Source organism: Mus pahari, chromosome X (assembly GCF_900095145.1).
Source record: "Mus pahari chromosome X, PAHARI_EIJ_v1.1, whole genome shotgun sequence".
NCBI classification, from domain to species: Eukaryota; Metazoa; Chordata; class Mammalia; order Rodentia; family Muridae; genus Mus; species Mus pahari.
In genome coordinates this window covers 124900683-124923662 of record NC_034613.1, presented here as the reverse complement: position 1 = coordinate 124923662, position 22980 = coordinate 124900683, and the positions used below count along the sequence as shown (strand labels likewise).

The window sequence follows — 22980 nt, the reverse complement described above, 5'->3', positions numbered from 1 at the left end:
TATCCTTGAAGACTCATATCAAAGACCAGTTTTTCTGTAAAAAAAATGTTCCTATTCTTAGCATACATCTCAGTCTCTGTCATTCATTTTGATAGAAAATGATGTTCCTAATCACTATCTGTGTGTTACTTAACACACAACACAAAATAACCACTTGGTGTTTTCTGTTCAGAATGAATAATTTAATGAATAAGTAAAAATAATTAATATATATTCAGAAGTATCATAGTTTTTAAAGAATATAATTGTTTACAGAAAGCATGAAATTGACCTTACATTAATTTGCTGTAATTTATTTTAAAATATCTTGGTTATATATTATGTGATAAAAATACCTTTAAGAGTAAATATTAATATACTATTCAAACATGCTTAATTCACATTTGAAGTATTCTTACCAAGGTTCCACATTTCTCGTGTTCAGTAATCACTATTCCAAGGTCATACTCTGAATTATTCAGATTGTCTCTAAATTTACCAAGAAATGTTTTGAATTAGAGTAAGAAACTACTTTTTATTACTAATGCTAGAATAGCTAGCTAAAAAGTTGGAGAAAAGCCTCCACTTTTATATGTGAGGATTTGACAATCTCAACTAACTAATAACTTACAAAAAACATTCTTAAATTCAAGACACTGCTGCCAAGCTAACACCTTCATTCTTTATTCTTAATATGGGAATCTGCTGTTCTATGTGCCTGTAAAACTGTGGATCCTCTCATGAGAATTGTAGTATACCCATTTCCGGAAGAAACTTCCATGTGAATTGCCAAGTATCTAAGGATAGATGATAAAGAATTCAAAGAAAATACAAGAACAGGTTGTGTGACATTTTTTTTCCTGATCGTTAATGTTTTTAAGTGTTACCGAATGTAGTCTGGTACTTGCCTTCGTTGTAATATACCATCTGTTAAGTTCCTACCTATATCCTTTGCTCCACAACTTTTTCTTTGAAAAAAAAGTTTTCACCTATTCGCAAGTTATATGGGTGATATAACGAACTGCCATGTGTTAAAATAGCAATAAATGCTCATTAAACAAATCTTCTGGTCAAGAAAGTAGACTCTCTGGCCTGCGTGGGGACCTAACATTCCACTTGAGACAAATCAATCCAGTAACTATGGAAACACAAGCACAAAAGTGGGCTCACCTTAACTCATGCTCAATAAATAGCTGAAAGTATGTTATCTTTAATAGTATCCTCTACTACTCCTTCCCAAAATCCGGCCCTAGTTCAGGCCTTACAAGCTAGGAAGCCTGGAGCTTTGACAGGGTCTGTTCCTCTGTCTGAGACCTAACTCATAAAAGTGAAGCTCGTCCTCTTTCCTTTTCCTGCCTCTTTCTTTCCTATAGAAACGGAATCCAAGTTCACTTCTGATACTTTGGGCTTTCTTTAGAATTTCTCTTATTAGCATAAAGGTCAAACATCCTGGAATCTGGAGGAACCTTGGCTCCTTGTTTGCTATGAGTTTGACCCGTATGCTATTTTAAACAGCACAATGTTATTCCGTTTTCTCCTCCACTCTCTTATTCTGGACAGCTTCTGAGTTATATAACTTGTCTGCCAAAGGGGTTTTTCTTTTAAACTCTATTAAAGTTGTTTTTAAAAGATTCATTTATTAATGAGACCAAGAATCCTAAGAGGAGACCCTAATTTTCCTGGCATTATTTGTTGACTACAAAGGGACTCCCCAAAATTCTGGTAACAAATATGCCACTTATTTAGATGTACTAATTGTTAGTGTAAATAGTCTCATGTGGAAAAAGGTCCATTTATATACATATAAATTTCTTTTAAACTTTAAATGTAATGATAATTAATTTACTTCTAAATTATTATAAACTTTAAAAAAAGGAAATATTTTCCATTCACTCCCAGCACAGTTATTATGCTTAATAATTTTAATATCATTCTATTATATAATTTATAATCCATAACAATAGTTATCTTAGGAATGTCACTTTTAGATCATTATTTCTAACCCAGTATCTAATCAAAAATAGTATTATTAATATTTAGCCTCTTTAATCTAGTTTAACCTCCTTGTAATTTTATTCTTTTGCTTTTTTAAAAAAATGCAGTTGATATTTTTGAGGAATCTTGGCCTATTATTTTGTATAATGTCAATTTCATTATTTCTTCATGTTTGGATATATGTTTAAACATTTCTGACAGGAGTTCTACATGTTGATTCTTTTAAGTCTCCTTAGTATACCACAGAATGAAGTAATTTCATCGCATTATTTTAATTTTGATTTTGAATGTGTGGCTAATGTGTTATATAACAAATTTCTCTTGTAGAGGAAACTTCCCTTCTAATTAGGAAATAGTATATTAAATAGAAGATTTAGATTATGTAAATGTTGTGCCCATTCAGCCTTTGTCCATGGATGTTCCTTGATGGGTAGTTGCAATATATTGCTTTTCAATTTCTATTATTCTTTTCATAATGGGGTATTTTTCATTCAGTATGCATCTGTTCTCCTGGTTACTTCATATGGCCATTCTCTTTCAAACATATAATCAAGTCAATTCTTCCTCACATCTTTTGACATCTCTGAAATCTTTAAATACTTCCTTACATTCTAGTTTGATAAGCTATTCCTAACTCCATTTATACTTTCCTTTCCTGGCCTTGGTATCAACCATTTGTTCAAGGAACCATGGTGGGTTTTTACTTAGTGTAGAGAACCTTTATATTTCAAAATCTGGGTAGTAGATATTCTTGTTGCTCATGGAATGTCTTTGAGTGTAGAATATTTCCCTGGCCAAAGCCTTTGCTTCATGACTTTATAGTGATCACTGTAATTCTAATCTAACACTAGAAGAATTTTTCTGGTTACTTGTTTGTGTTTTATTTTACCTATAGAATTCTATTTCTATCTGAAAATAATTGTATCCAATTCAATCAATTCTTCCTTTCACACAAAGTAATTTTAAAATTACTACTGCAGGGATGGGGTATATATCAGTATTTGAGTACTTGCCTATAATTATTGCTGCATACAACAAAAACAAACGCACATATATTGTTGATGGCTTCATTGAAATTATTTTTGTCTTTAGAACATGTCCCTATGAGAATATTCAAGACAATGTGTTCCACTGTCACTTGGACTTATTCTGTTTGTTTTCTAAAATAAATGTGATTACTAATTAAATCTATTTGTTTATTCCAGTACTCATTGTTAGCCCTTTTATTCTTGTTAATAAATGTCACATTTTAAATATGTGAAACAATATAATTTGAAAATCATTGTTACATACAAACAAGATTCTCAGAGACGTCTCACCTTCTTACTCTTACCAATGCCACCATCTATGACATGTTATAGATGTCAATAGTTTATTTTTCCTTTCAATCATTTTGCTAAAATAAAGACACATGTACAACTCATGTTGTCTCTTTTCTCATTTACAAAGATATATTGTACAGTGTATTATCATTTCTTGTCTAGTTTCACTTAATATTCTGGCTATTAACAGCATTAATTTTTATTTTTATATTAATTACAGCTTACTTATACCACATTTTATTTTAAAATATCCCCGAAAGGATGATAATTTATATTGATTCTGGTATGCTGTGTCTATAAACTTAATAAGAATGTAAGAAAATAAACAGCACTGTGTATCTGACTTTCTCTGGTTGGTCAAGCCTTGTTTCAATGTAAGAGTGTTCATTTCAAGGGCAAAGGTATATTTAAAGCTTACCTAACTATTGCTTTCTCCATTAACCATTTGGCATCATTTTAAATTCCTATTGGCAGTGGATGAGGGCATATGTTTGCAACCTTCTGGCAAGCTCTGTTAAGCTTTTGAATTTTTATCAATCAAAAAGATGAGTCATTATAGTCAATAGATCTTTGCATTACATTTTACTCATTTTAAGGAGAGTTTAGGCATTTTACTTTAAAAAGAAATCATGCGTATTCTCTGTCCTGTTTTAATAGCATTTTGCTCTTTCCTTCTGGTCTAGCCTACTTTTTGTTGTCTAAGTAAATAAAATAAGAAAATGTGGTAAGAATTTCTGTGACCACTTGATTTTATTGTTGTTTGTTTGGGGGGGGAGAAGCTCTCACTATGTACCCCTGGCTGTCCTAGAACTCACTATGTAGACTAGGCTAGACTTGATCTTACAGAGATCTGCTTGCCTTTGCCACATGGGTACTGGGCTTAAAGCTGTGTACCACATTGCCCAGCTGACTTTCCGAGATTAGTATGTAGTGACTTAAGCCTTGGTGATGTACATGTCTTCAACAGTTTATCTGAATGTTTTGAGGACAAATATTTCTCATAGTTTAGAGTAGTTTGAATATTAGGACGATGCATAGTCTTTGTTCTATAATATCACCTACTAGCTCTTATGGTGGTGAGTGATGATAATCAAATGTATGATGTTTTAGATGAATGCTCCATGGGCTACCTAAGAGCCACTCACAGCCCTTGGAGTGTGAGTGCTTGAGGTTGCATTGGGTTTTGTTACTAAACGCTTTGTGAAAAGAAATCAGTTTCTGTAGTTCTTATTCTAAACTGACAAATAACAGATTGTTGGCCTGAAATTCATTAAATCAGTCACTTCAGGAGGCATTTTTATTCAGAAAAGCTGTGCATTATTCAATAAAGCACTACAAGAGTCATAAAATATTCAAGGAAAATGCCCACTCCAAAAGAATAAAATTAAGGTGTTTATCCTTGCTTGACTATGTTAAATAACTATCCCAAAGTTCCCAAACTCAATCTAATCACAATGAGCTAGAAATTAGATTGAGCATTTGTTTAAATTTCTGCAATTGTATATTTTAATTTCCTTCTTTGAGATATACTAAATTTGATTTTAAATATATACATAATTAACTCTCCTCCCTCTCCTGTCAAATAATTTAATCAGTTAGTTGTCATTGCATTCCCCCAAATGCTGTTTCTCTTAGTATAGAATTCTCAGTACCTACAGCAATATCTTAGTTGTTATAGGTGTTTGAACATTTTATTTTTGAGTAAATTATTGTGTACAGGAATAGGAAATAAGAAAACTTCAATGAAATGCAAATACCCATTTCCAATAGAATTATAGTTTTGTGATATATTTTCTCTATTTCTCTAGCATATCTCAGATTTATCCAGCAATCAGCTCACTTGTATCTCTTGGAAGCGTTTGTTTTTGCAGAGAGGAAGCAGTCTGCTTGACAAGAAGAGGTGCAAATTATTTCCACCCACTACCATTACTCTCTGTCTTCCTTCCAAATTATGAGCCCTAGCAGTGGATTGTGTCAAATTACATCATGTTACATTTTCATTTTGACTGCAATTTCTCAAGATATTCTGTATGATTATTAAATTTTGGCCATAATTAGTTTAAACAAAAGTGTGATATAATGTCAAGTAGAAACATCAACATTTTAAAACTTGTATTGATTCATCATTATTAGACATCTTCTTGGTTTTGATGTTTAGATATAATGCTTTAATGACGAAATTTTACTATTGGTTTTTGCCTCTGGCACCATTAACTCAGGGCAGGTTCTGTTTCTCAGATATAGAACTATTGGGTGAAATGTAGCAAAAATGTACTCCCAAATTAGACACAGTTACAAAATATGTAAACATTTTAAAAACTAGCTATAATAATTTTAACTCTCCACAGTATTTCACAGCAAGAACTTGAAAACATAGCAAACATTATCTCCATTACCCATGTGAAATGTATAGTTTTGGGGTTGAATCACTAATTCTTTGATGGAGACAGATTTTGTCAAGCAGTCGAGGCATCTGAGTGCTTAACCTTAAGAATGTGTCCAAAATAAATGGGACCTCATAAAATTGCAAAGCTTCTGTAAGGCAAAAGACACTATCAACAAGACAAAAAGCCACCAACAGATGGGGAAAGGATTTTTACCAATCCTAATTCTGATAGAGGACTAATATCCAATATATACAAAGAGCTCAAGAAGCTGGATTCCAAAAACTCAAAAAAAAACCATTAAAAATGGGGTACAGAGCTAAATAAAGAATTCTCAACTGAGGAATATTGAATGGCTGAGAAACACCTGAAAAATGTTCAACATCCTTAGCCATCAGGGAAATGCAAATCAAAACAACCCTGAGATTCCATCTCACACCAGTCAGAATGGCNAAGATTAAANATTCAGGTGACANCAGATGCTGGCGAGNTTGTGGAGAAANAGGAACACTCCTCCANTGCTGGTGGGATTGNAAGCTTGTNCAACCACTCTGGAAATCAGTCTGGCAGTTCCTCAGAAAATTGGACATAGTACTACCAGAGGACCCAACAATACCTCTTCTGGGCATATTCCCAGAAGATCTTCAAACTGGTAATAAGGGCACATGCTCCACTATGTTCATAGCAGCTTTATTTATAATAGCCAGAAGCTGGAAAGAACCCAGATGTCCCTCAATAGAGGAATGGATACAGAAAATGTGGTACATTTACACAATGGAGTACTACTCAGCTATTAAAAACAATGAATTTATGTAATTCTTGGGCAAATGGATGTATCTGGAGGATATCATCCTTAGTGAGGTAACCCAATCACAAAAGAAGTCACTAGATATGCACTCACTGATAAGCGGATATTAGCCCAGAAACTTAGAATACCCAAGATACATTATGCAAAACAGAAGAAAACCAAGAAAGATGACCATTGTTTGGATACTTCATTCCTCCTTAGAATAAGGAACAAAATACTCATGAAAGGATATAGGTGCAGAGACAAAATTTAAAGCTAAGATGAAAGGATGGACTATCCAGAGACTACCCTATCCGGGAGTCCATCCCATCATCAGCCACCAAACCTAGATACTAATGCTCATGCCAGCAAGATTCTGCTGAAGGGACCCTGATATTGCGGCCTCTTGTGAGGCTATGCCAGTGCCTGGCAAACACAGAAGTGGATGCTCACAGCCAGCTATTGGATGGAACACAGGGTCCCCAATGGAGAAGCTAGAGAAAGCACCCAAGGAACTGAAGGGGGCTACAACCCTGTAGGTGGAACAACAATATGAACTAACCAGTACCCCCTGAGCTTGTGTCTCTAGCTGCATATGTAGCAGAAGATGGCCTAATCGGCCATCACTTGGTCTAGAGGCCCCTTGGTCTTGCAAACTTTATATGACCCAGCACAAGGGAAGGCCTGGGCCAAGTAGTAGGCGAGGGTGGGTAGGGGAGCAGGGGCGGGGGGGGGTATAGGGAACTTTTGGGATAGCATTTGAAATGTAAATAAAGAAAATAAAGGAAAAAAAGAATGTGTCCAAAAAAAGGAGAGATGTAACATGTCGGGGGGGGGGGTTATCATAGTAAATATTCCCTTACTAAAGTACTAGATTCTAGCTCTGAGTCTGCTGGCCTTACAGAACATCCTTAAAAATGAGACTACTCACTTAAAATATTCTATAAAATATTATACATACATGTGCACCTATGTACAAGTAACACACATGTTTTATATGCATATTTAAAGTGTTCTAAAAAATTTTAGCCCTTCTGTCTTTTCACACAGGTTTCTAACTCAACAGAAATATCTGTAGTATGATGTACTATATGCTTGATGTATAACATACCCTTAATAATTATAATTCATATCTGTCTTAAGCTAACATAGAGTTAGACTGTTGTGTTGTGTTCAGTTAAAAAAGAATGTGTCAACAAATTGCCATCAGGCTATCCTCCTCTGGTTTTCTTCCAATTATATTCAATTTAGTTCCTGTACACATTCATGTACTTTCTCTTAAAAAGACTCATATTTCAGTACTTGTTGCTCTTGTCCTAGACCTATGTTATAATTCCTTTCTGGAGTTCTGGAACCCCAGCCAACTTTTGGCTACTGTTGCACACTTTCCATCTAGTGGAGCAAGTAGGAATTGCACACTATCACCTTTTCCAGTTTGGGGCAATTTTTTTTACAATCATATTCATGGAAAGTACAAAGTGCCCTTGCTACTCATTAGGGATGGGTGAGATTGATTTACAGGATGTGTTCACAATCAGTAAGGAGATGAGTCGGACAAAAGGCAAGGTAGGAATAGCATAAATCTCTGGGTTTTTTTCCTCCCAATAGTCTTAAATACCCAAACATACTTGTTCTGAGTACAATGTTGAGGTTAAATACTGGCATGTAAAACAAAGCATCAATAACACTTTGATAGATATGAGACTGTGAGAGTGTTTCTTAGTTTGTTTGACCTGCAATAACAGAAAACTTAAAACTTATGGAGAACAGTAGTAGATTTTCTCAAAGATCACTAGGCTGATTCCAGGATCAAGAACCACAAGGTTCTATTGCCTGTTGTACCTGCTTCCTATGTCCAGTCTTGTTGACAATCTGAACGGGAAGATTATGTCTTCACATAACAGAAGGGAGAAGTGCAGGCTAACCAGGTGCTACAGAGATCCATTTTTTTAAAAATGACTTTAGTCCTTTTCTCAAGGGTAGAACCCCCCATGACCTTAGTTCTTTTACAAGGCTCCATCCATTAATACATTACATTGGGAACAGCAGACTGGGAAAACATATTTCAAGTGGATTACAATGTCATTTCATTTACTTTTCCTGAGACTATGTGTTTATTGGATGTTTGTTTTAATGGCTCCCAAATCTTTTGTATAGCCTCCTCTTCTGTTCTTTCAGGCAATAGTTAATATAATAATAATAGTTAATTTCTATTCAAATAGAATATGTGGTTACAAAATCTCAATTGTCTACATGTAATGAACAGTAAATGATATAAATTTGGTAGCAATCTAGCTGTTCCTATTTTTCCCCAAACTATTCCCACCTAATCAAAGGACATAATTCTGAGAATGCAAATCATGAAAATTATGCAAAGCATTTTCTTTAAACACACACAGAGGACACACACATATTTTTAGAGGGCATTAAATACAAAGATAGAATTGTTGTTGTGAAGGAATATTCTTTTTAAAATAAGCTATGGAGAATGTTAAAAGCCAGAGTTATGGTTAAATGCCCCCCCAAAAAAAATCAGTTACCTTTAGACATAAGTACTTGTGAAAGAGTGAAGGAAATATTAAAATGTGGATAAAATTAAAGGCAGTGAAGTACTTCCAGTAACAGCAGATTTATCAAGCAATATTGAGCTCAAATATTTTCTGGGTAGTGAGTTATGCATGTTATTTACATACATTTATAAACTTAAAGTGAACTGCTCATAAAATCCAGAAAATACAGAAGTTCTCATATTTTGCCTCAAAATATTTTGAAATATGTATCCTGAAATCATTCACTGATAGACATCCATTTGACAAGAAGATACTAATTGCACTTCAAAATGAAAACAAGAAATAAGAAACATTTGACCCAGTAACTTCTTTGCTTCATAAAATATGAAATGCAATGATTGCCAGTATATCCTGTTACATTATTTTAAAATCACAAAAACAAGTCGAAAGTCATATATTGAGGTTGAAGTTAAGGTAGTTAAAACTAACTTAAACATCACCACTGCACTGGAGCAGTATGCACATTTTTAACACATGAAACTGAAGTTTTGTATTCTATATAGAAATCTCTATAAGTCACAATGAGTAAAAAAAATTCCAAGACATTGATACATAATATCTTTATACACATGGAGTATGTAAAATATACACATTTAGCCATGTTATATCAGACATTCATTAAGATAATTTCCACTGCTTCAGGTTATGTGAAAATGCAATAATTACCAACAGAATAAAGCTTATGTGAGTATGATTCTCTTCTTCTTTTTAAGGCCTTCTAAGGCTGTTTTAATAAGAAAATTTGATGCTTAATGCTTCTGTCATCTCTACCCTGCTGAAAACTGAGGAGTATTTCATTCTGTTTAATATAGGCAGTAGCCCTAAAAGCTCTATAAAGGACTAATCTAAAATATGCTAAGATGAGGCCAGTTAGAATTCCAAGAAGTTCCTAAAATGTTGGAGTGACAGTAAGCAGCATCTATTAGGTGTTCTGGTCATTCTTCACAGCTGATAGTCATGATGGACAGCAAAAAAATGGATGCTCTGCCTACTTATCCTCCACAACAAAAAGCTCACAGTACAGATCCTAAATGAGACCTTTTAAGAAGTTGCAGAGAAAAAGTTTGGAACTAAGACAAAAGTATGGGCCATCAGAGACTGCCCCACCCAGGGGTCCCTCCCATAATCAGCCACCAAACACAGATAATATTGTATATGCCAGCAAGATTTTGCTGAAGGGACCCTGATATAGTGGCCTCTTGTGAGGCTATGCCAGTGCCTGGCAAATACAGAAGTGGACCCTGATATAGCTATCTTTTGTGAGGCTATGCCAGAAGTGGATGCTCACATTCAGCTATTGGATGGAACATAGGGCCCCCAATGGAGGAGCTAGAGAAATTACCCAAAGAACTGAAGAGGGCTGCAACCCTATAGGTGGAACAACAATATGAACTAACCAGTAACCACTGAGCTTGTGTCTCTAGCTGCATATGTAGTAGTCTAGTTGTCCATCATATATGTAGTCTCTAGTTGGCCATCATTGAGAAGAGAGGCCCCTTGGTCTTGCAAACTTTATATGCCCATACAGTGGAATGCCAGGGCCAAGAAGTGGGAGTGAGTGGGTAGGGGAGCAGGGCAGGGGGAGGGTATAGGGGACATTCAGAATAGCATTTGAAATGAAAAAATTATCTAATAAAATAATTTTTAAAAAAAAGAATTTGGGGGTCTGAGTTAGGATCAATTCTTTCAGTGATTTGAACACTGAACTAAACCTCTTTATCCATAATTGGGAATGTTCAAAACTTAATTACACTTGCAGATCCCAGTATGAGCTTCAGTCTACTGGGGAAAATCTACAGCCAACTGGATGGTGGAACAATGAAGTCATTCCATAATCTTTCAAAGATGCCACATAAAGAAAACAGAGAGAGCTGAAATATGCTACAAGGGTTATAAAAATAGCAAGCGTTTATTCTGTTTTTTTTTTTTTAAGTTATTGTAAGTTACTAATGTTTGAACGCATAGCAACATTTTGGTGAAAAGACCCAGTGTTACAAATGCTGTTAGGATCAAATCCTGGATCATGATGGCACTAGCAACCTAGGCACAACCATTTGACTGCAATAAAACCAATCACATAGACAAGTAACAATAGAAAACACAGAAAGGACTTTGTTCAATGTGGGTACACTGGAACTGGGAGCAAACAGATAAGTTGTTTGTTCTCCCAGTCCATCCTTGTGATATAGGAATGTGGTTTAGTTTTAAATAGAGGGTCAGAGGCATGCATAATTAAACATCTTTGGTCAAGGTGTTGTTGTCTTTGCTCAAGTCTCTACTGTAAGAAATTGTCAAAACTGTGAAATCTCTTTCTGGGAGAAAAAAAAATTATCCTTTCACTGACACCAGGCTTCAGCCTTTCATTTCACGAGCATGAGACTCCTGGGGGGAAAATCGAAATTCATACAATCCATTTTTCAGTAATCTGACAGACAAAGGGAGATGCATAAGCATAGCTGGAGAGCATTTTTCTTCCTGTCTAGTTGGTTACAGTCATTTCTAAGATCTGCTATCTGCTTGTACTATTATCTTAGTGGAGGTCACAGTATTCTTCTGCGATGTGATGTCCCAGTTCTTTCTTTCTTGAATATGGAAAGTATATATTTATTAAAATCATATTATACAATTAACAGAATGGGAGCTGGCTCCAGCAGGTATGTAGATCAAGAGCTTCATCCACATTCTATTATATAGTCCTCTTAAAGAGCCTAGGCATGGTAGGAGGAGTTGATCCCAGAGGTAGGAATGAGGTAGGTATGTAATTATATAATTTTGGATAATTTGTGAGAGTGTGGGCTGTATATTCCATAATTTTAAGCATATATACATTCCATCATGCACAAATGGATAAGTAGGAGTTCTTGCCCTGATAGATCACTTCTAAATCTGACTTGCTATGAATGTGCTTGAACCCTACTCTGATAGAGCAGGCCTTAATAAAAAAAATTCTCTCCTACAAGGATGTGCCTGAAGGCAAATAAATGACTGTACACGTAGGAGGGTAAGTGCTATCTGCTACCCTACCAGGAAGAAGCAGGATATAATTGTTTTTCAATAAATGGAACCCCAGGTAACTGGACTACCCTATGTTTGTTTGCCTTAGTACCATGCAAAATGAAATCCAAATACTAATATTAGAGTTTATATTATATACTATCTTATAATTTTTGGCTTCTTCACTTACCTTGAGCATTCTATTATGTTGCTCAATTCAGTACAATTACTATTCATGGAAGAAAGTTGAGTGCAAAACACTTACTGATTGCTTATCTAATTACATGTCTTATGCTAAGTGCTCATTTATCTCCACAATTTTTCTGTAAGGTACTAGCTTGAGTGCTACTTTACAAATAAGAAAACACACTCTAATCCTTACCCAGTTATAACTTCTCTAAGCAGCATGTATGTGACCTGTATGCTCTTGTATTATTTGTACATTTGTTAAAATATTTTCTTTGTGGATCTGGAAACATGGCTGAGAGCTTACGATCAAGTACTGTTCTTTGAGAACCTGAGTTTGTCTTCTGGCTTCCACATGGTGGCTAACAACATGCAACTTAAGCTCTAGGACTCCCAATGCCCTCTTCTGGTGTCAATGGTCACCAGGCACACATATGGTGCACACATGGGCAAAACATTCATACATACAAAATAAAATAAATGTCTTTAGAGTAATGTTTCTGTTTCATGCATAATTCCCTGATAAATATATACATTTTCCTAAGTTGATATGTTAATCTCTATGAAGATATTTATGCTTGATTTGAGGTTAATATTTTATGCTTATTTGAGGATATTTATTCTTTAGCAGGTGTTTTCTGCAGATGTAGCAACATATATTCAGTTAGGCAACAAGTAACCAATTTCAATTATTGGCAAAGGACTCTTATATTAAATTCTGAAAAATGAAATGAACATCATCATCAATGCAATTCTGGACATTTAGGTAGGAAAGTTTTCTCTGATGATGTGGGGTCTATCTCCATATGTGAATAGTAGAGAGAAGTGGAGATAGGCGAAGTCTCATGCACTGTTGGGAGCTGAAGGGGTTTGCAGCCTCATAGGAGGAATAACAGTATGAACTATGTTAGCACCAGGACACTCCAAGCCCTGGCCTAACCATGTGACCCTTGACCTGTGTTGCCAGGACAATGACCTTCAATCCCACAATCCACTTGGCTCAGTTCCCACCCTCACTGATGTGAAGTCATTTTCTGTATAAACTAGGAAGCCACCCCCTCCTCACTCTCTTCTCTTCTCTTTCTCCTCTTCCTCTTCTCTTCCCCCTCTTTCTCTCTCTCTCCTCTTCTCTACCCTTCTACCCTTCTACCCATTTTGTTGCTCCCCCCATTCCCGCATAATAAACCTGTCTCACTATCACATGGAACACCTTGCCCTGGTCTGCTGCTTGGTTTATCCGCTTAAAATATAAAATTGGTGCTGAAACCTGGGATTGTATTAAGAGGAAAACCCAGCAGCCACCAGCATCTAGTGTGCCCAAGGGGAACCCAGTGAACGCAGCAGCAGGTACTGAACACTACATCCAAGGTAAGATTCCCACTGCCTTGCAGCCATGCTCTCTCCACACATAGCGGCTCAGCTTGCAACTTCCCTTTCCCCTCTCTGAGCCAGAACTCTTGGCGATCCCACCTCCAGCTGGGTTTTTAAATCCCAGTCAGAAGGGTTAAACTACTATTAAGCCTTTGTTCCCATTCGTCCTGAAACAGTTGCCTGAGAAATGACCGACCCCAGGCTCACACAAAGGCCAAAGGGGAGGAGCGTGACTGTCTGCCATTTCCACCACATGACCCACTGCTGTCCCGGGGCACAGAAACTTTAAACCAAGTGAGCTGTGCCATTTCCACACACCTCATAGGCCATGCTTCCACACTCCCATTTTACCGGTTCTCTAAAAGCTCTCATGCAGACACCTGCATAGTATCGGCAGGGCCTGTCAGTGGGGATTAGCCTCCAGTTCACAGAACAGAGCCTGGCCAGCTCTGTCCAAGAACTAGGGGACTAGACCCAGCTGACATAGCAGAGACACGGCCCATCTTGTTCCTACTCTCTTGGAAGCTGCTCTTTCCGTACAGGCCCCCAGCGGGTTGGGCCCCTAGTGGGTCGACTGAAATCCCTGTCCAGGGTGGAGCACTTCCCACAGTAAGTCCGGAAGTTACTGGGTAGCCACTAGAGGTCCTCGTGACGACTTGGGCACTCTAGCCTGGCTGATTTCCTTTTTGGTTTCTGAGTTTTTCTCTGGGATGCCAGTAAGAACACTAGGAACTTCCAGAGCATGGGCAACCAAGTGTCCTCAGACATAACCCCAGATGTACCTCTGGGGTGTCTCCTAGAAAACCTTGAGTCCTTAAGGTTCACGTCTCCTTTGAAGGCATCAAAATTGATATTCCTTTGCAATAAGGTCTAGATTCAGTAGTTTTAAGGAACTTAATACATACTGCCAGCAAGTCGGTAAATGGGAAGAGGTTACCTATGCAAAATATTTCATCTATCTTCGTTCCAATCCTGCTATGTGTTCTTCCTGCTTTCAAACTCAATTCCTGTTAGCCATGAACCCTGCACAACTCCCACTGAATGATACTATGATACTGGACCCAGCATACGAACCATCCCCTTTCTGCTGTAGGCCTGCTTCTGCACCATTTAGAACCTAAACTGCTAATTTGGCTTCCCCCCACCGAGACTCCCCAGGGCCTGTCACCCCCAGCTCTCCTCCTTCTGCACCAACTGCAGGTTCCTCCAAACGTTCTACCTTGGCACCTATTTTCACACCACCTATCACTCGCTCTAAGGCCATGACCAAAACCCCAAGCTCTCCACCCCTAGAAGAATCTGACCCAGCAACTGTCCTTCCCTTAAGGGAGGTTGCGGGGGTAGAAGTTCTGGTCAGAGTACACGTCCACTTCTCACTGAGTAAACTCTCTCAGATAGAGAAGAGATTAAGCTCCTATACTTCTAATCCCTCTTCCATTATCAAAGAATTCCAGTATATCACTTGGTCGTACAGCTAGACTTTTCATGATATACACATGATACTTACTAACATTTTGCTTCTCAAGGATCGCAAGCAAGCTCAGGAACAAGCGAGAGCACATGCAGATGAAATTCACCAAACAGATAGAGCACATCCAATCGAAGTGGAGACAGTGCCTGACCTGGATCCTCAATGGAATTATAATTCCCCAGGTGGTACTCTAGCCAGGGACAGGTTTGTTACATGTCTTTTGGTGGGTCTGAGAAAAGCAGCTTTATAGCCAGTAATTTTGAGAAACTTCAAGAGGTTATCCAAGATAAACAGGAAAATCCATCTCAGTTTTTAGAACACCTTAAAGGTGCTTTATTGTATGTAGTATACCAATGTGGACCCTGAGAACCCAGAGGGTAAACAGCTCTTAATGACTCACTTCTTTTCCCAGAGCTACCCCTACATAAAGGCTAAACTTAAAAAAATGGAGAAGGGACCCCTGACTCCACAGGCATAAGTCCTGGTGCTGGCCTTCAAAGTGTACCATGGGAGAGATGAGAGGGTTCACAAGCAGAAGTATAATATGCTGGCAAAGGCTGTCCGACCAGGCCCACTTGCCACCCTGAGCTCATGGTCCTCTACCCAGAGAACACTGGGCACCTGTTACAGGTGTATTTGACAAGGTCATTGGGCCAAAGCCTGCCGTAATCCTCGAAAGCCGAGGGGGCCATGTCATAGGTGTCATCAAGAGGGACATTGGGCTGCTGATTGCCCCATGTTAGGCAAAACAGGGGGGAATCACTCCCAGATAACCCTCCAACCAATCTCCTAGGCTTGGCTATTGCTGTCTGATGAGGACCAGGCTCCTCTGACCCGACCACTGCCATCACGGACAGAGAGCTTAAGGTAGACAATGTGGTGTGTGGGCGGCCCATCTCTTTCCTCTTGGACACTGGAGCCACTTACTCGGTCCTAACAGAGTTTTTGGGGCCCACATCTCTCTCTCGTTTTCCTATTGTCGGGGTAGGAGGACAACCTTATTTCCCATATCAGACCCCACCACTTAATTGCATTTTTAGGGGTGTACCTCTCACCCATTCCTTTTTGGTAGTGCCCACATGTCCTGTCCTCTTATTGGGAAGAGATCTCCTATCTAGGCTGGGAGCCTCTATCTTTTGCTCCCCACATTCGCCTGAACTCAAGCTCACCAGCGGTTCCTATGCTCCTCCTTTTAGCCAGCCAACCTACTAACAATACCCTTTATCAGCCTCACAGGTAGACCCCCGAGTCTGGGACATCCAGAACCCCTCTGTTGCTAAACACCATTAACCTGTTGTCATCCAATTGTTGGACCCTATAAGGTATATTACCCAGGCTCAATACCCTCTTTCTCTCCAGAGCCTCAGGGGGCTCAAGCCCATCATCTCCGATCTGTTGAGGATAAAACTCCTTTGCCCTACCTCTTCTCCTTTTAACACCCCTATACTGGCAGAAAAAAAAACCAATGGTGCCTATTGTCTAGTCCAGGATCTCAGACATATTAACTCTGCAGTGGTGCCTCTTCACCCGGTTGTAGCTAACTCCTACACACTTCTTTCTACTATCCACTCAGGTACTTCCCACTTCTCAGTTCTAGACTTTAAGGATGCATTTTTCTCTATTCCTCTAGATGTCCAGTCATAAAACATATTTGCTTTTACCTGGACAGATGCTGATACCCACTTGTCTACCCAACTGACCTGGACTGTCTTACCTCAGGGATTCCAGGATGGCCCACACCTATTTGGGCCGGTCTTGGCTTCTGAATTGTTGTCTCTGTCTCTTCCTAAATCTAAGATCATACTTCATGTAGATGATGTCCTTCTCTGTAGCCCCTTTTTAGAAATCAGCCAGACTGACACCGTGGCTCTTCAGAATTTCCTTTCTAATCATGGCTACAGGGTCTCACTCTCTAAAGTCCAACTGTCCACTCCTCGGGTTACCTATTTGGGACTGACAATCACCCCAACCCATAAGACTATTACATTAGACAGAAAGAATCTGATTCAGTATCTAACTATTCCATTGACAAAAGAAGAAATTTTGTCATTCTTAGGAACAGCCAGTTTTTTTACATTTGTGGATCCCTTCCTTTTCCCTTCTTTCTTGCCCTCTATACGAAGCAGCATCAGGTCCCATCCACAAACCTCTTTTAAAACCGATTACCAAGCCCTTTCAAAGGCTCCAACAGGCCCTCCTTAGGGCCCCAGCTTTACACCTTCCTGACCTGACTTGTCCTTTTTCCCTTTATGTAACAGAAAAGGAGGGATTTGCCCTTGGAGCCTTGGGCCATCAAATAGGACCTTCTTTTGCACCTGTGGCATACCTCCCAAAGAAACTAGACCTAACTATTTAGGGATGGGCACCCTGTATTCGCACCCTAGCAGCTGTCGAACTCCTTATTCAAGAGTCAAACAAACTAACCTTTGGATCACCTATAACTATCTTCTCATAACCTATCACAGCTCCTAACGTATAAAGGATTACAGACTCTACCTCCTTGTAGAGTTCTCTCTCTCCAGGTGGCTCTAATAGAAGACCCCACGCTCACTTTCCAATCGTGCCCACCTATCAATATTTCTAACCTTCTTCCTAAACCAAGTACTAATCACTCCCTATCTCACTCCTGGATTGAAACTCTAGAAGAATTATTACCTCATCCTTCACACATACAGGAGGGCACATTGCCCCAAGCCACATATGCTTGGTATACAGATGGCAGCTCCTTCCTACATGAAGGAGCCAGAAGGGCTGGCTATGCCATAGTTTCAGACACTGAGGTAATGGAGACACAGACCCTTCCTGCCCATACCACTAACCAGCAAGCCAAACTAATAGCCCTCACCCATGCTTTCCAACTGGCAGAGGGACAATCCCTAAATGTCTATACAGACTCCAAGTACGCTTTCCACATCCTCCTGTCCCATGCTGTCATCTGGAAGGAATGTGGACTGCTTACCACAAAGGGAGGATCAGTAACTAATGCAAGCCAGATCATGGCTATGCTAGAGGCCTCCCACCTCCCCGAAGTTATTGGGATCATCCATTGCAGGTCCCACCGGACACATGATTCTATTGTCTCTAAGGGGAAGAATCTAGCTGACGAGGCAGCCAGAGCTGCAGCCCTCAGGGGCCTAGACTTGTCCTATCCTCCCCAGGACATTCTTATACTGCAGCCTACATCTCCATCCTCACCCTTTGATATCCGTCAAACTCTGTCATACCTTCACCAACTCTTTCATCCTAATAGTCAAGCACTATCTTCTTTGTTAAAACTCACCAACAGCTCACTCCTGAAGACCTACATTTCCTAAAATCTATCACTGCTTCTTGTAAAATCTGTCAGACCTCTAACCCCAACTCAAGGAATCACGGCCTTCCTTTCCACACTCATCAGGCTAGAGGTTCCCTCCCTGGAACTGACTGGCAACTTGATTTTACCCATATGCCCATTGTCAGACATATCAAACCTCCTGGTCTTGATTGACACCTTTTCAGGATGGGTAGGAAGCATTTCCCATGACTAATAAAAGGGCTCAGACAGTGTCTGATCTTTTCCTCCCAGAGATCATCCCTCGATTCAGTGTTCTGGTCTCTCTCCAATGAGACAGTGGACCTGAATTTACCTCCCAAGTTTCCCAGATCCTATCTAAGGCCCTAGACATCCCCTGGCACTTTCACATTCCTTACCACCCTCAATCTTCAGGCAAGGTGGAAAGGACTAACTGCTCCTTAAAACCTACTCTCATTAAACTGTCACAGGATCTTCATCTCGACTGGGTAAAGCTCCTGCTCCTGGCTCTTTTCAGAATGCAAGCTCTCCCCAAGTGACCTCTCCTTATCTCACCTTTTAAACTCATGTACAGATGTCCAGTTCTAACTCCTGACTTCTCGTCAAGCACTCTCCCCTTCCAGATCATTTGCTTACGCCATTACTATCTCATCTTCGCTCTCCCCTATGGAACTTTGCTGACCATCACGTGCCTTGACCACATTCTGCTTCCTGCCCATTACCTGTTAATATTGGAGATCAAGTCCTTTTATCTCCTCCTCATCATCAAGCTTCACCTCTCTCTCCAAAGTTTCAGAGTCCTTTTAAGGTAATCCTCATAACTCCTACAGCTGCTACACTTGAGGGACTCTCTCATTGGGTCNACCTGTCCCACCTAAAACCCTTCATTCCCCCACTAAAGATGATTCATCTTCATACACATCAGCCCTAACAGGACCATGCTCCGTTAAGTTCCGGAAGACATCAAGACCACCCGTCTTGTCTCCCATCCTAGAGAACATCTAGAGGGAGGAAGCTGAGGTTGCTCTGTTTTTCATGCACTGGTCAATCATTTGTAAATTCCTGTACTTGACCATTCTGTCAGTGTTTGTCCTCTGACCAGAGGAAAGTCTGACCTACAGGACAGGCTTTGCCAGTTTCTCATTGTGTGAAGCCCCTTGTTCTTGACATGGCTGCTTCATGTCAAACAGTGGCCATTCACTCAGAACTTAACTTTCTAAGGGCTTTATTTGCTTCACCTTATAATAAACACCATGGGGAAACCTAGGACGTATCTCTAAAATATAGTCTCAGCTTCATAAAATATATCTTAGAAAGTATGAGCCTTGAATAAAAAAAAAGCATGAACTTGAAAGAGTGTTTGTTAGTGCTAGGTAGAAGGAACAATAGAAGCAAGTGTACAGTCATAGCAGGTTTAAGAAATTTAGATGGGTGTGTGAAAATACTGAGCTTACCTAAGCGTGGATGTGGGGTGTGGCTGGAGAGATAGGGTTCAACAGTGGCAGCCACTATTGGCAATAAAAAGGGATAATTAAGGTTGAAAAAAGGATAAAGAAATATAGTGTCAATAATACAACAATCTAAGGGACTCATTATAAGCAGGAGAGTGACTACTTGATAAATTTGTAGAGAAAAAAATAAGGAAAACAACCAAGCCACACAATGGTTCCCAGGTGATTGAAACGCTATTCGTTGTGTAACAATGACTTAGGAGATTAAAATTTAAGGGATTTAGTTTGAGTCCTATTAAATGCTGTGTATCTCTAAAAAGAGAACCTACCAGACTGTTTTATTATGTTTATTGCTATGAGGAGACACCATGAACAAGGCAACTCTTATAAAAGAAAGCATTTAACTTGGGGCTGGCTTGCAGTTTCAGAGGCTTAGTCCATTATCCTCGTGGCAGGGAGCATGGGGGCTAGCAGGAAAGCATGATGCTACAAAACTAGCTGAAAGCTTCACATTTTGATGTGCAATAGAGAGACAGAAGCTGGGCCTGCTGTGGGCTTTTTGAAAACTCAATGCCAATTCCTAGTGACACAGGCTCCATTAAGGCTACATGTGCTGCAACAAGGTCACACTTCCTAACCCTTATCAAATTCGGTCACTCCCTGATGACTAAATATTCAAATATATTGGTCTATGGGGGAGTTATTTTTATTTAAATGACAAACACAACGGAGAAATGTGTTTTATAGCCAACTGGTTATAACTAAGGATTAAGATGTCAGCTAGAGTTAAGATCAGCATCAATGATTATATTTCTTCACTTTGGATGCTTCTGAAGAGTCTAGGATTAGATTTTAGCCCTCTTATCATATAAAGCAGGCAAATGAGGTGTGTGACTCTTCTTCCAAATTAAACATAAACTGCACAAATAATCAGTTGTACAGTACACAGTTTAGTGTAAACCATTTATTTGAATTCACATGGATCAAAAAAAAGGCAAATTACATTTTTAAGTAATAAATTAACTAAATTTCCGTATATGTATATATGTGTGTAAGGGAGAGTCAGAAACAGAGAGAGAAAGAAAGGGGGTGGCATGACAAAGGATTTGAATATAAGACATTATATTTATAAAGTTATCTTTTTTGTAAACATATATTTCTATAAAATTTTACTCTATATAGCTCAGCTTGCATGCGGACTAATTTTAAAAAAAGAAAGAAAACAACAAATATCCCTTTGTTTCTAGTTACCAAGGAAGAATTTTACTTAAATTTTATCAGTATTTTACTTGAATGTTCCACTTAAACATAGTTTTATACATACAATAGTTGACTACATACAAAATTGAAGATAGTTTTTCTATATGTACAACTAAGAAATTTTATTACTAGATTTTTTTTATTTCAGTTGACACTCACAGAGAAATGTTTCTATACTATAAACATAAACACACACATATATAACAGAGAGACGGAGGGAGAGAGGGGGAAGAGAGAGAGAGAGAGAGAGAGAGAGAGAGAGAGAGAGAGAGAGAGAGAGAGAGAAACATATACACAAGGGTACTCTTCCATTAACTGTAATCTCCTTTGAGTTTAAATTTTAATTTTGAAGCTTTTTACTGCTATTCGTTTGATTTGGATGTGGGCACTAGTTCCAGGCAATTGTATTAGAAATTCTGGCACGAATCCAGGCTTATTAAACAAATTACTTGTTACACATCTCTGGCTTATCTACATTCTTGTCCATATGCTTGTAAGGCATTGTGCCCACTCATTATAAAATATGCCAGTTTTGCAGGCACAGGATGTTCAGAAAAGATGGATCCAGATGGGTTTTCTGGAAAGTGGCATATGTAATATTACCTTGGAAAAATGCCACCCCTCATTGATAGTTCATGTTTACTTACATGGACCCGTGTTGTCAATGACTATACACATAATCTTTCATCATTTTGATCATTCACGGTGACCAGCTTTGGATTTTGTTTTTATCTCCATTTTACCGGGACATTGCAGATGTACACAGCAAAACTGTTTAGACTTTGAGGAGGAATGATAAATAGCATCTAAAAGTGAAACACTAAACTGAAGAGAGATGTATAAGTAGCACATGGAATCTTAACCCATCCATGTTTTCAGCAGTTTATTATTAAGAAGTAAAATTGATAGAAATATGCATTGCTCTCATGAACAAGTCTTGAATAAATAGCATCAAAAACAGAAAAGTGGGATAACCCTTTTTGTTATGAGGGTAGGAATAAAATGGCCTTTTAACATGATTAAAATTTAATATGAGACTTAACATTTTCCTGTATAAATGGCATAATGTTGCAGTTCTGTGGTAAAATCAGTAGACAGACATTTTTCCCTAGCAATGTTACAAATGCTGTGGTATTCACCAATGTTTAATTCAGAAGATATGGGCATATTACATAAATGCTTTTTTTCCTTTGGGGTAATTCAAAGCTTCCCAAAAGTATTGTAAATACATGGATAATGCGGTTCTTTTAAATAAACAACTTCAAGAGAATGTCAGGAAGATGGTGAATTAAATTCAAGGAGTTATATGTATATTGAAACATACCTTGATAAGAGCCAAATTTCAAATAAGTGATTGCTGGACCTGAGTGGAACATAGAAAAGAAAAAAAAATGCATGAAAGGGAACAGGAGGAACAATTTTCCATTAACCCCATTAAAAGTGTTCTAACCTCTATTATTGGATAGTGTAGAGGCATCTTTCTCATGGAATAGGGAGGATGCCTAACATTGCTACAGATCAATCAGTACCAGGACATCTTTAACAGTTCTAAGCTGATCCAATTGCAAAGTCTCCAGGTCAATTCTGATTATAGATTTGTTCTTACTGCCCAATACATGTGGCTACCTATACACAGCCTTTATGCCATTGCCAGTATCTATGTCTTCAGAAAGGCCAGGCAGCTGAGTACATGCTTCTGACATCTATTTGAAGACCCAAGGTCGAGACCTTTCCCAATAGATCCACTTGACACAAGTAACTCAGTAGAATTTGTTGTCATATTAGTTATGGCAGAGTCAGAATCTAGGCCCATCTTAAGAAAATCATATTCAGGTTCAAAAAACAGGCCTCCACAGGTACAAAAATATTGAAATTATCCCATGCATCCTATCAGATCACCACGGACTAAGGCTGATCT

The 22980-nt window shown here is 38.5% G+C and overlaps 1 pseudogene; it reads right to left on the bottom strand.

The window, feature by feature from the left end:
* LOC110314513 overlaps window positions 1-15907 on the bottom strand; it is a 153169-nt pseudogene extending 137262 nt beyond the window's left edge.
* Between the last annotated feature and the right edge of the window lie 7073 nt (window positions 15908-22980).